Source organism: Condylura cristata, unplaced genomic scaffold (assembly GCF_000260355.1).
Source record: "Condylura cristata isolate star-nosed mole 26May11 unplaced genomic scaffold, ConCri1.0 scaffold00026, whole genome shotgun sequence".
NCBI classification, from domain to species: Eukaryota; Metazoa; Chordata; class Mammalia; order Eulipotyphla; family Talpidae; genus Condylura; species Condylura cristata.
The window spans coordinates 10,392,641-10,404,285 of NW_004567127.1; the positions used below are offsets into that span (position 1 = coordinate 10,392,641).

General features: G+C 37.0%; 1 protein-coding gene across 4 annotated transcripts in view; it reads right to left on the reverse strand.

Annotated features, from left to right (window-relative positions):
* Nucleotides 1-11,645, reverse strand: part of NTNG1 (netrin G1) — a 303,066-nt gene that overhangs the window by 55,193 nt on the left and 236,228 nt on the right. The window lies entirely within an intron of this gene.

Below are 11,645 nucleotides of genomic sequence, written 5' to 3' on the forward strand. Positions count from 1 at the left end.
AATGGTGATTAAAATCTGGAAATGATTTGACTAAATTCAATAAAGAAATAGGGAAGCTATCATGGTCATTGACTCAGTGGGTCAAGCTCAATTTAGATTTTGTTAATAAATATTTTTTCTTGGAAGAGGTATTTCATGAAAAAACAAAAACAAAAACATGACATATGCCAACAGTCAAGGGTAGAAGACAAGACACACCTGTCACATAGGACATTGAAAGGAAAATGGCAAAATAAAAGCAGGGGTCTTTATGTTTCCTGAAAAATCTTCATTCTGTAATGACAGATGCTAGTTAGAATAGGTCATTCATGAGTCACAGATGAGATACTGCTCACTTTCATTTCAAGAAAGGAATATGACTTATTTGAAGGTTATAACCAATACTTAATCCAGTGTATATCTTCACTGGCATTTGTTGAAATTCATTCCAAATGACATTTGCAAGTAGAATTTCCAACATATTTCATTTGTTACATAGTCAAATGGGAACCATCAGGGAACCCCACTTTCTTATAAAAAACATCCTTGAAACTCACTGTAAGTGGTTTCCTTGTTTTCAGTGCAAATGAGTAACAATGTTAATGCTCTTACATTCATGTTCTAAACAGGCACCTAAGCTGCTATAATTCATATTCATACATTAATCTTTCAGAAAACAAATGTTGCAGCATTTTTAATTTGCAGCAGTGAAATTTCTGAGTGAAGCATTTTTTCCCCTTACAGATGACATTCTCAGCATCATTTGGTATCAGTCAACATACCTCACCAATAATAAGCTGATGGGTACACTTCACAGATATTCCAGATTCATACAGTGCAATGTTTCACAACACATAACACCATGAAATCACTGTATGAATCCAAGAATTCCTACCTCTCTTGTGGTTTGCAACTTGAACAGAAGAAACTGTTGACAAAGCTAATTTGGGAGCAACTGGATAGATTTAAAAGAATGAACAGCACATTAGAAACAATAGTGAAACGTTCAGACTGTAATAACATAATCAACCCACTTGAAAAGAAGCTTTAAGTGAACAGATTACTTCTATCTCTTGTTTCTGGGAGTTTATTTCAATTACAAAGGAAATCGTATATTTAGCTGAAAATGGTATAGCATCATTAGTAATCACTAGAAGCCTTATTTTCTGAGGCAAAAAAAAAAAAAAAAAAGAAAAGAAAGACTTTATATTCTGATGCAAGGATTATTCCAGTGACAACATAAATATTAAGATCCACTATTGTACATGTCTTAAAATAATGGTTGTGATGTTGAACTAATTAGCAACATCCCTGGGTCAACATTGGTATGATTCTACCTGTGTAACCATGAACTTGGCAACATATAAGCCAGTTAGGCTAGTTTTGTTGAACTGACTACACATCACACAACACAGTTATAGTGGTTTACCAATTAGTGACACCCTCATATTTCTACATAAAAAAATAAAGTCTTCTCAGCATTTATTACCTTTGTGACATCAATTATTAGCAGAGATTTCCCTCTAAATTTGCCTGCAACTTTTCCCAATTATTCATGAAGAGTTGCTTGTGAAAATAGCAAAAAAAAAAAAAAAAAAAAAAAAAAAAAAAAAAGAGGTGGATGTTTGTTGCAGATATAACTGCCCAGAAATGGCTTCTGCTAGAAACCACACCCTGTAGTACAATTTCAAGTTCAAGTATTTTTTTTCAGCTGTGCTGTTTCTCAAATAAATTCATTTGAACTCATTAGTCACATTCTAAAAGAGCACTACTGATATTAACTAAAGCTATTTCTGAAAGCTTTCTGTTCTGTGACATAGAAAACAGAGCAAAATAATGAAATGGGTCTGTTTCAGGTTTTGGACAATGTATAATGTTGTTCAGCTCAAAACTCACTGTGGAGAAGTCGAAAGTCTTAGATCCTGTCTTGTATAATTTGTTGAGCTATGAAAATCAGTGGGAAATACTGAGTGACATTTCACTGAAGATGTAGTCGCTGAACTTACCAAGGAATAAAGCCACCACACCTCCCCCGAATCCTCATAGAATTACACTAATAGGGTCATAAGTTTGATCTGTATTTCTCCTTCCACATACGTATGCAGAAACTTGAAAAAATTCATTTGGAGCAGATGATTAAGATAATTCTATTTGCTAGTAATATATGTATCTAGGACAGTCTCGATTTCATCACTTTGATCAAGGACTGCAAATGCTGCCCTTCCAATGTGACTCCTCAACAAATTGCTAATATATTTTGTTTTGCTTAGTAGCTATTTCCTGGTTCCTCCTTTTGCTCATTTCCTCCTCCATCTGTATTCATTAGAGTTTCAAAGGAACATCCTGTATCTAACTAAGGAAGGTAGAAGCCAAAGATGAGCCTTTTCTTTTTTAGAAGAGGCAAAAGGAGACAATTTTATATTAAACTAAATTCCTATTTATACATATTTATCTGTAGGCTGGATGCTAATGTGAATTTAATATGACACTATACCTTATGAATTTTACTGCCCATTTTTTAGAAGTTCTATTTCTTACTGAGTAATCACACTGCTGTCTGCTGTCTGTCTGTCTTAATGTTTGACATCGGAAGTCAGAAATTAATTACTGTTTTAAAGACAGACAGAAAACAGGTAACTCTTAATGCTGGTAGAAGTGGATTTTAATTAGTTGTTGAAGGATTGAAAGGGAGGCCAGCAGACCAAATATGGAGAAAGTGAGAGGGAGAGAGAGAGAAAGAGAGAGAGAGAGAGAGAGCGCACTCCAAATTCTCTAAATCAATATGGAGCAACAGTGAAAGAAAGCTGATAAGTAGGGTTGGATTATGCCTTCAAGTTTTTTTTTCCTGACCTCAATACAGAAGATACACCAGTTAGTTTACTTGAGAAAAGGTGAAAGGAAGACCAGCAGAAAGGTGCTTATGCGCCTCACAAGATTTTAAGACATTTATACTCCACACTGTGATAATAATAGACTTCTGTGCTTCTACAGTGTTTATAATTTCTACACCATCTAATTTTTTCCTACACCTTTTATTTACTGTAATGTTTCTGGGACACTTTTCATATTAGAAGAAAAGATTTGAAGTATGATTCTTTCAAAGACAGGGCATTCACGACAATGCTCTTATTTAGTGCTCAAAATAGTATATGGATTCTTTCTCCTAAACATGTAGGTTTTCATGTCAGTAGGAATTACATGCTCCTACCTTGTTTTGGGTTAGAACCCTCAAGGGAAGAATTATTCGGCCATATCCTATTAAACTTTGAAGGATCTGCATTCATCAGGAGAAATCAGGGTATGTTATTTTCAGCTATAATGTCATTTGGTCTAAACAGAAAATTATATGGACAAAGACACAAAGCACAAAACCGGTCTTTAACTTCACTGTGATGTACTTAACAAAACATGACTCCAGAGCAAGCAATTGATGACTCCCAAAACATTGAATGGACATTAAATATACAGCCCCTTCCCTAAGAAAGTCCTATACATTTACTTTTGCAATAGAGAGGTCTTACAAATAACCATAGAGGGACCCCAGCAGTTCATAAAACTGTTAAAATGGTGCATAAAGTTACATAAAATGGTGCCTGAAACTACAAGATAATACAAAAGAAATAATTTCTCACTTGAGGATTCTAGTCTCTACAATTTATATTTACCAATATAAACTGGTTGCATTCGTCTTTTGTGAGAGATTCTTGGAGGTATGTTTTAAGTGTGAGCCATTATCTCTGAAAAGAAGTGAATTTATTTCAGATTTTTATTTAAACAATTACTTGGGAACAAAAGAGAGGGATTACTGGCAGGGCTGGTTTAAGGTGGAGAGTCCAAAGGATTTCTGGTCAAATCTAAGCCATGGCTGTAGAGTAAGTTTTCATGATGTTTTTAGCTCAATATAGGTTATATAGTTGTGGTCTAGTGCAGAAATAATTAAAAGCATTATTAACGTAAGGATGTTCTCTCTTATACTAGCATACAATACATAGATGGGGAGCAGAACAGCCAGATTTAGGACTTGGTGTCCAAACCCTACCACCTACGACATCAGCTCAGAACCACAGCTTGCCAGTGTTCTTTGAGGGCTATGCGGGGCTGCAGCCTGTCCCTGATTTTTCATTCATATGTGAATAGGCCTGAGTTGGAACATTGTCGTTTAAATATCATAGGTCTATTTCTTGTCTTCCTAATTAGGTTGGATCTCTTCGCAGAAGGTCAAAGACTTGCAGAAGGCCTCAGTAAATATCTAATAATTGAATAATTGATAGCAAGTAGCTAAGTTAGTGTTAACAGTTATTATCAGATTTTTCCTCTGGAATTAGATTATCGTGAAAACATTCTTGCATGCCATGGAAATTTCTTGCTTTGGCTTTTTGATATATGTTAGAAAAGCTGACCAACTGTTATTCCGAGTGTGTTTGTTCACACACATATACATATATGCATAAGAGCAAAGGAAATCTTAGTACTGGTATTACCACATCTATCAGTCTATGAGTCAGAATATAACAATGTTTTATATTTGCTTTCAGTTGCTACTAGATAGATGTTTAGTGATATATAAGTAAATATACAAGTTACTAACTGTTGCTTTTCACTTGAGCATTTTGTGCTGAGTGGATATTAAATTGACAAAATAAACCTATTTCAACGGTGGCAATCAGCTTTGAAAAACATGAATTTGCATTTCATTAATATTATTCTAAATAGATTAGAAAAAATTCAATCCATTAGCATGGTTTATATGAAATATATACTTATTAGCATTAAATTAAATCTTATTTTGTTGAAATGGTTCTTTACATCTCCTGTAGAAGTCAAGGACATCAGTGGGGGTGATATTTGTAAGTTTAAATATAAAAGAGAGGTGTCTTGATGAAATGGAAGTAACAGTATATTTACTGCTTGGTTAATAAACTTTGCCATGGAATTTAAGTGAAGACAAATATTTCAGATCAACTTTGAAATTCAATTTGAAAACTGACTTCATAAACTTTATTCCATATTTTAATATAGTAAGTATTTGTTTGTCTCTATATTACAGTAGAGAGCTCTTTTCTAGTTTTATTTTTTTCCCAGGATGCTGAATTTCCCTTATAAGAATCTTCCTGTATGTAAAAAAATTAATGTAGGACATTGTGTTTTTGAGCTGCTAGGTACTTGATCTGTATAGAATTATTAAGACAGATTCCTCATCTAAATGTGATCCTTACGTAAGATATAATTTTCTTCTGTATTATGTCCTTAACAGTGTTTCTTGGGGAATGGGGAAGGTAGCCCTTGCATTTTCCAAGGAAGATGGAAATTTTTATTCCCAAATAATTTCATTATGTGGGATAGCTAACTTTTCTGAACAACTAAAAGCTAGAAACCACCAGCAGCTACTGTGTGAAAATCGTAATATTATTTATAGACCTCCAGTGGAACAAAATTTTGTGTGCTATGACTTTCCCTTAGGAGGAAAAAAATTATCCTGAAAAAGCGGATATTGATCTCTGTGGTCCTTGCAGGAGTCCTATAGTCCATTACTTCTGTGCAGACACATTTTCAAATTTGGTTGTTATGAGACTTTTAAAATTTAACATCTCATCTTGCTTTATATTGATGAGGCCACATAAGAAAACAATTTCAAAATTAACCAGTTATTCTCTAGTTACTCTTGTTTTAGTAAGAACTGACACATGGTAAATATCTATCAATATGACTATCAAATGTTTAATTACCAGAAGTAAATTAGTGCATTGATGTTTATGCGCTCTACTAATAATAAAGTCTATATTACTGTATTCAATTCTAATAAAAGGTATCTAGAGCACAGGAAGCCTCTGAAAATGTTTAGCCAGTGAGCTGCTTATTTTAAGTAGGTGGAAATTACAAATGGAAAAGTTATGATAGTTCAAAAATATTTGCGTTGCCTTTTTAAGTGAACTATCTTCTTCACTTATTCATTTCATTTTTTCACAATCAATGAAGGATATTTTGGGGTTGATACTACGGTCTCAGAGTGGTAGTTTGTTATAGGCAAAGGGCATTTAGAGTCAGAAGATGTGGGATCTCGTCACAGACTGTTAATTTCTCTATCCTTCAGCTTCCTTGTGTGTAAGATAAAGATGCTGAGCTAAAGGATGACTAAGTTCCTCTGAGCTGTTAACTTCCATCTCTCCACAGACCTTCTCCTGTCCCAGTGGGTTCAAGTTGAAGTTTGCAAAAGGATGAAGGCTGGTCTTTGGGGAACCCAAGGGGTTACAACTTCACAGTATAAGGGAAAGTTACATTGCTGGATGTTCTGACTATGAACCTTTCAATTTTCCCAGTGGAAACCAAATAGAAGTTTAGAAAAGACTAGAAATGCTATCCACTCTTTTCTAGGGTGTCCTATCACATAGTATTTCAAATATTTCATAACTTAGTAACTGGATGAAACAATACGCAGATTTCTAAATCATGGCAAAAGTAGAGACCTAACTTTGGAGTCTGGTTATTGAACTGAAATCCTTCCTTGGTGATAATCTGATAACTTGGACAATTCATTCATGTGTAGAGTGAAAAGCTGTATGAATTATTCCTTATGGTTATCAATAAATGTTATATCTATTTTGAGGTTTTAAAATATATTGGAAAACAGGGCACTACCATGAACAAGAAAAGCCTTTGCTGACTTATGTCAGTGAGTCTTCATTAAATACTTCTTGGGATATATTAGGAGAATAGTGGGTCGAGTCAAAGTCACAGAGTTCCCCTGGTTTTATTCCATTATCATGTTGTTTCTCAGGGAATCTGGAAAGAACATAATTGATCACTGAAAAGGAATCAATAGAAAATTTGAATGCTCCCTAGAAGAATCCCTAGGACCTTGGAGGTAATCTTACCATCTTCCAGTGAGCTGCTTAATCTCAGAAGTACAGCACCACTACCAGATACGGAAGGGACAGTTTAATGACATGCTATTGGTAAGTCTGTCTTTGAAATGATACATAGAATTTGACTTTCCTATAAGTGATTATTTTATATAAAAAAGTGGATTTTTACATATCCTTTCACCTCTGGAATAGCTAATTTCACAAATTGTCCCATGTTTCTTAATATGTCTGACATCAACATACTGTCCCTCTTCCTCAACATATTAAGGGTGTTTGGTGTAGTGAGAGGGTGTATTTACTGTGGATGAGGCTCCTACCTCCTCTTCCTATACACCACACCTGGGAGTCTGTGGACAGCACAGTGAGGTCAATCAACAGAGAATTTCTCCACATAGAAATGGATCCATTCAGGGTCCTAAAGGCCTAAGGGGCAGCATAGAGGATTGGAGGTAGTAGAAGATAGTAAGTCTAGAGTTTTCCTCTTCCAACTTGTGCAGTTTGGTGTATGTTACATGTGTTGCTTTGGAGTCAGGCGGGCCTTCCTGGGCAAGTTACTCAGCCACCCTAAGCCTGTGGTCACCATTTGCAAGATGTAATTCTGTAGACATTTGGGCTCATCGCTCTCCAGTCCTAAGCAAAAGTTCTGTCAAAATCTTCTCAGGAAGAAGAACAGTTAGTTGACTGTATTCATACTCCATGAAGTCTTCAATGGAAACCCACACAATTTGAAAGTTCATCAGAGGACCTTCTGGAGAACTTGGCACATCTTTGTGCTAGGAATTTCCAGTCGCCCCATGTAGAGATAACTAACAAAGTCACAGATATTAGCTCACACTTAAAATCTGGTTTGATACTTTAATAATTAAGATATTAACCTGGGAAAAGTTCATCATGCATGTGTGTGTGTGTGTGTGTGTGTGTGTGTGTGTATGCTTAAGGTGGGAATTTTGCCAATCAAGATTGCTAAGCCTCTTATTTTTCCTTCCTTCATTGGAATGCTTGCTTTATTCTTTTGGATTAAAGAAAACAGCTATGTCCTAATGTTCATTCAATTTTAGGATAACCACAGAGGTTTCATGAATGTGAAATGCTAGTTACACGAATATGAAATGGATCTGTGATGAGGATACATGATAGAACAAAGTCCTAAAGGCATTTCACCTGGGACCTTAGCTTTCCTTCGAGAACATCAGCAAACAGTACAAAATTAATGTAGAGCACCATGCAATAGCTATACAGCTACACTAGGCTGATTTTTTTTTTCTCATTACAGAAAACCTAATTAGTTAAAGGGCAATTTAAATGAAACTTTTATTTTGAGGATTTAGAAGTATTAAAGCAAAGGGGGAAAAAAAAACAAACAAACCCTGCAGCTCTCTGGATAGCATGTTTACACGATTACTAATAACCCTTGGGTGGGAAATGATTAACCTTGTTATTTTCCTCACGATCCAGGTTTCTAAGTCAATTGGTACTGAACAAAAATATTTGGATGCTGTACGGAAAGCAACTTTTACAAGGTCTCCAACTGGCATCAAATGTTTTCAAGTATGAAAACATCTCTGGGCTTTCTCAGCAGACTGATGGATCCCCGCAGGTAGCACTTCCCTTGTTTAATAGTCTTGCCAATTAAATCAAATTAGAGATGAATTTTAAACTCTGTGATCAAGACAATGCTCATTATAAGAGAAAGCAGGAAAACAGTAGTTCCCTTAAGTGAACTATTATTTTATATTCAATAAATCAGAGAGAAGAGGGCAGACCAACATCGCCATCAATATCTTATGCTTTACATGTAGTCATGTCAGTCATCTGAAAGTAACTTGAGGCAGAATTGTTGAGTCAGATTCACAAAATGCTTTGCTCTCCCTTGTTGCTGTTCTAAGGAATATTTATTGACTAAAAAATTCCCAGATTTAAAGAATGGTCTTATTGTAATCTTTCTTATCACTAGATGATCTACCTTTAACCTCTGACTCATCTGTCATCTGCTTTTTAAGTGATGGTTATCCACACAAAGCCATTTGCATGTTAGGCCACTTCTTATTGTTCTAATTATGTTCTTTATATCATCCTGTTTAATAATTAGAAAAATCACTTGCTTTTCAGCCTAAGGATCGGCTAAGTTAGACGATAAGTTAGTTATCCCTAGAACAGAAACACCCATATCCAACCAACTATTAATTTGGATCATCAACATCAAAAGTGTTCACTTGGATAAAATTATAAATGTTGAATTAAAAGTACATGATACATTTTATTAAATAAATGAAACCCAATGAATTGTTATCACATCAGGTCAAGTAAAAACAGAGATCATAAGGCTCAAATGACTACGGCTCTATTTTGGGATTCATTAATTGCTGACAATATCACCAGTATTTTTTCAGCATGGCCAAAGCACATCGAAATGACCGAGTTTTATGTCAACTACCTTTAGGATGACTGGGAAACCTATTTGCTAATAGAGAGACAACAGCATGTACAAATGACCTTAATGGGAAATTGGTTTCCAAAACATTTTAGCAGATGATCGGAAAGGATGTCCACTCTGTCCATGCATTTGAACCTTAACCCAGGCATTGACAGCTTGAGATCTATACTGAGATCTATTAGGGCTTGGAGTCTTTAGTCATTGTGTATATAGCATATGTATGTCAACTTATGGTTACATACATCAATAATTTATGCACATAACATACATCATTCATTTTCCTTAAGATCTGCTTTGCTCATTGGAGTCTCCTGACTGCTGCATGTTATAATGGCATCTTCCTAGATACTTGGCAGGATTATGTTTATTGCTTCCATCTTTAAAAAAAATTTATTTACGCATTCAAGAACTAGGGTACAGGCCACAGGTATGGGGAGGTCCGGGGGAGGGGGTGAGAGGATTCACCAGAGATAGCAGGAAGCAGAACAGGCAGATATACTGAAATATACTGCCGAGGGGAGCAGTGGGCAAGACAGGAGAGGTCTGCTGTGCCATGTGGGTCAGCTCCCTGGCTGGGGATGGAACTCATGCTGAAGTGGCTGCAGATGGCTTCATAGTGCTGTGACTTAACCCCTGCATCACCGAGAGGCCCCAGCTTCAATCTTTGGATAAAGGGAAAAGCGTTGCAAAGACTCAAGCTTAGTTAAAAATCCAAGAAGTCCCCTCATTTCTGGCTTGTACCTTGGAAACCTCATTCCTGTGCACTCTAGAACAGGCAGTGAATTATCTGTGAGTGAATTCTTGCCCAGTGGAGAGGAATGGAATCCACTAGTGTACTCCAGGAGCACCTTCTAAGCCCACAAAGAAGGAATGTGTAATGCCATTAAAGCAGCCCAGAAGATACAATCATGCTTGATGGTTTTCCCATAAATCTCTTGACCTTGAAGCCAGGCAATAGGCAAGCTAATCATGTATGATATTGGCTGACCTCTGGAAGCTTGTGCCCCTTATTCACTGGAAAAAAAATCTAAGGAAAAAATCCATTGTACTCCAAGCCAGAGGCATAGTGAAAGCAGGGAGCGATCAGTTGCTTTATTCATTTGAGGGGGTGGGTATTAAGGAGTCAAATTTTCCTAGGTCCCTGATCATCAAGGTTAATACTTTTTCCAAAGGCATAACAAAGCATCCTTTCAGGTCACCACTGATTTCAAAATAAAACAAAGCAAAATAAGACTGTACTTTCCCGATTCAGTGTGTGAAAGGTTAACATCTGCTGATGCTCAGAGATGGGGGATGGGGTGGAGGAGGCGGGATGAGATGGGCGGTGAGACCACGTGGAGTCAGAGATCCCATGCAACACGCCACTGACACTCCAAACAGAAACACACCCAGCACCAGAGAGCTACTTTCCAGCCATCCATTTCTGAAACGTTGACTGCTCACCGGAGCAGCCCAGAGCTGTCCCCTGGGTTCCCTTTGCACTAAAATGCACATGCAAACGTCATTGTCAAGGCCTGAAAGGAGCACACGGAAGGGGTATGCACACAGTTAGACAAATGCCAAGGGGCCGTTAAGGCAGGAGGATTCCATAGTCAGTGCTGCAGGTGTCATTTGCGAGTGGGTAAAGCAGATGCCTTTATAAGATCCCGAGGAAGAAAGAGGCTGTGGCATCGGCTGGTATCTTGTGCACATTCCTAGTTACAAAGTGGCCAGTTTCACGGCATTTAACATGTCCAGTGCTTAACAAATCTGCGTCTAGGCCTGTTCATCAGCTTAAATAAATGGGTTGATTTATAAATTGGAAGACCTGACTGTGCATTTATAAGAAGGGGGACATTTTTTTATCCAAATTATCCGAGTATTGCTTTTCCGATGGTATTGCTACACCTCCCCTGTAACTGTTTACCATCATCACGCACTGCGCCTCCCCAGAGGCTGGAGGGCTGAGACCTCAACGAAAATTCTTCTCTGCACAATAACCTCTTCCTTCAGAGTCCTTAGCATCTAATCTGTTCACTGGGCAGTTGTTCAAGGCTTAAAAGTTTTATCCATCAAAGAGAAATACACAAAACGTGAGCTGTCCATCATATATAAAAGTATGTCAGGTCTCTGCTCTGAGAAATGAGGGGCTTCTTCTTAACGAGCTCTTCTGGCTTGGGGTTTTGCTGCCACTGCTTGCCCTGGGAGCAGGGAGCTACCACCTGGTGTCATCCATGAAAGCTGAAAATGCATGAAGCTGGTGGGGGGTTGGGGGAAGGTCCTGGGATGGTCCACATGGTCTCAAGAGAGTTCCTCTTTCAAATAATCCATTCTATCTATCTATCTATCTATCTATCTATCTATCTATCTATCTATCTATCTATCTATCT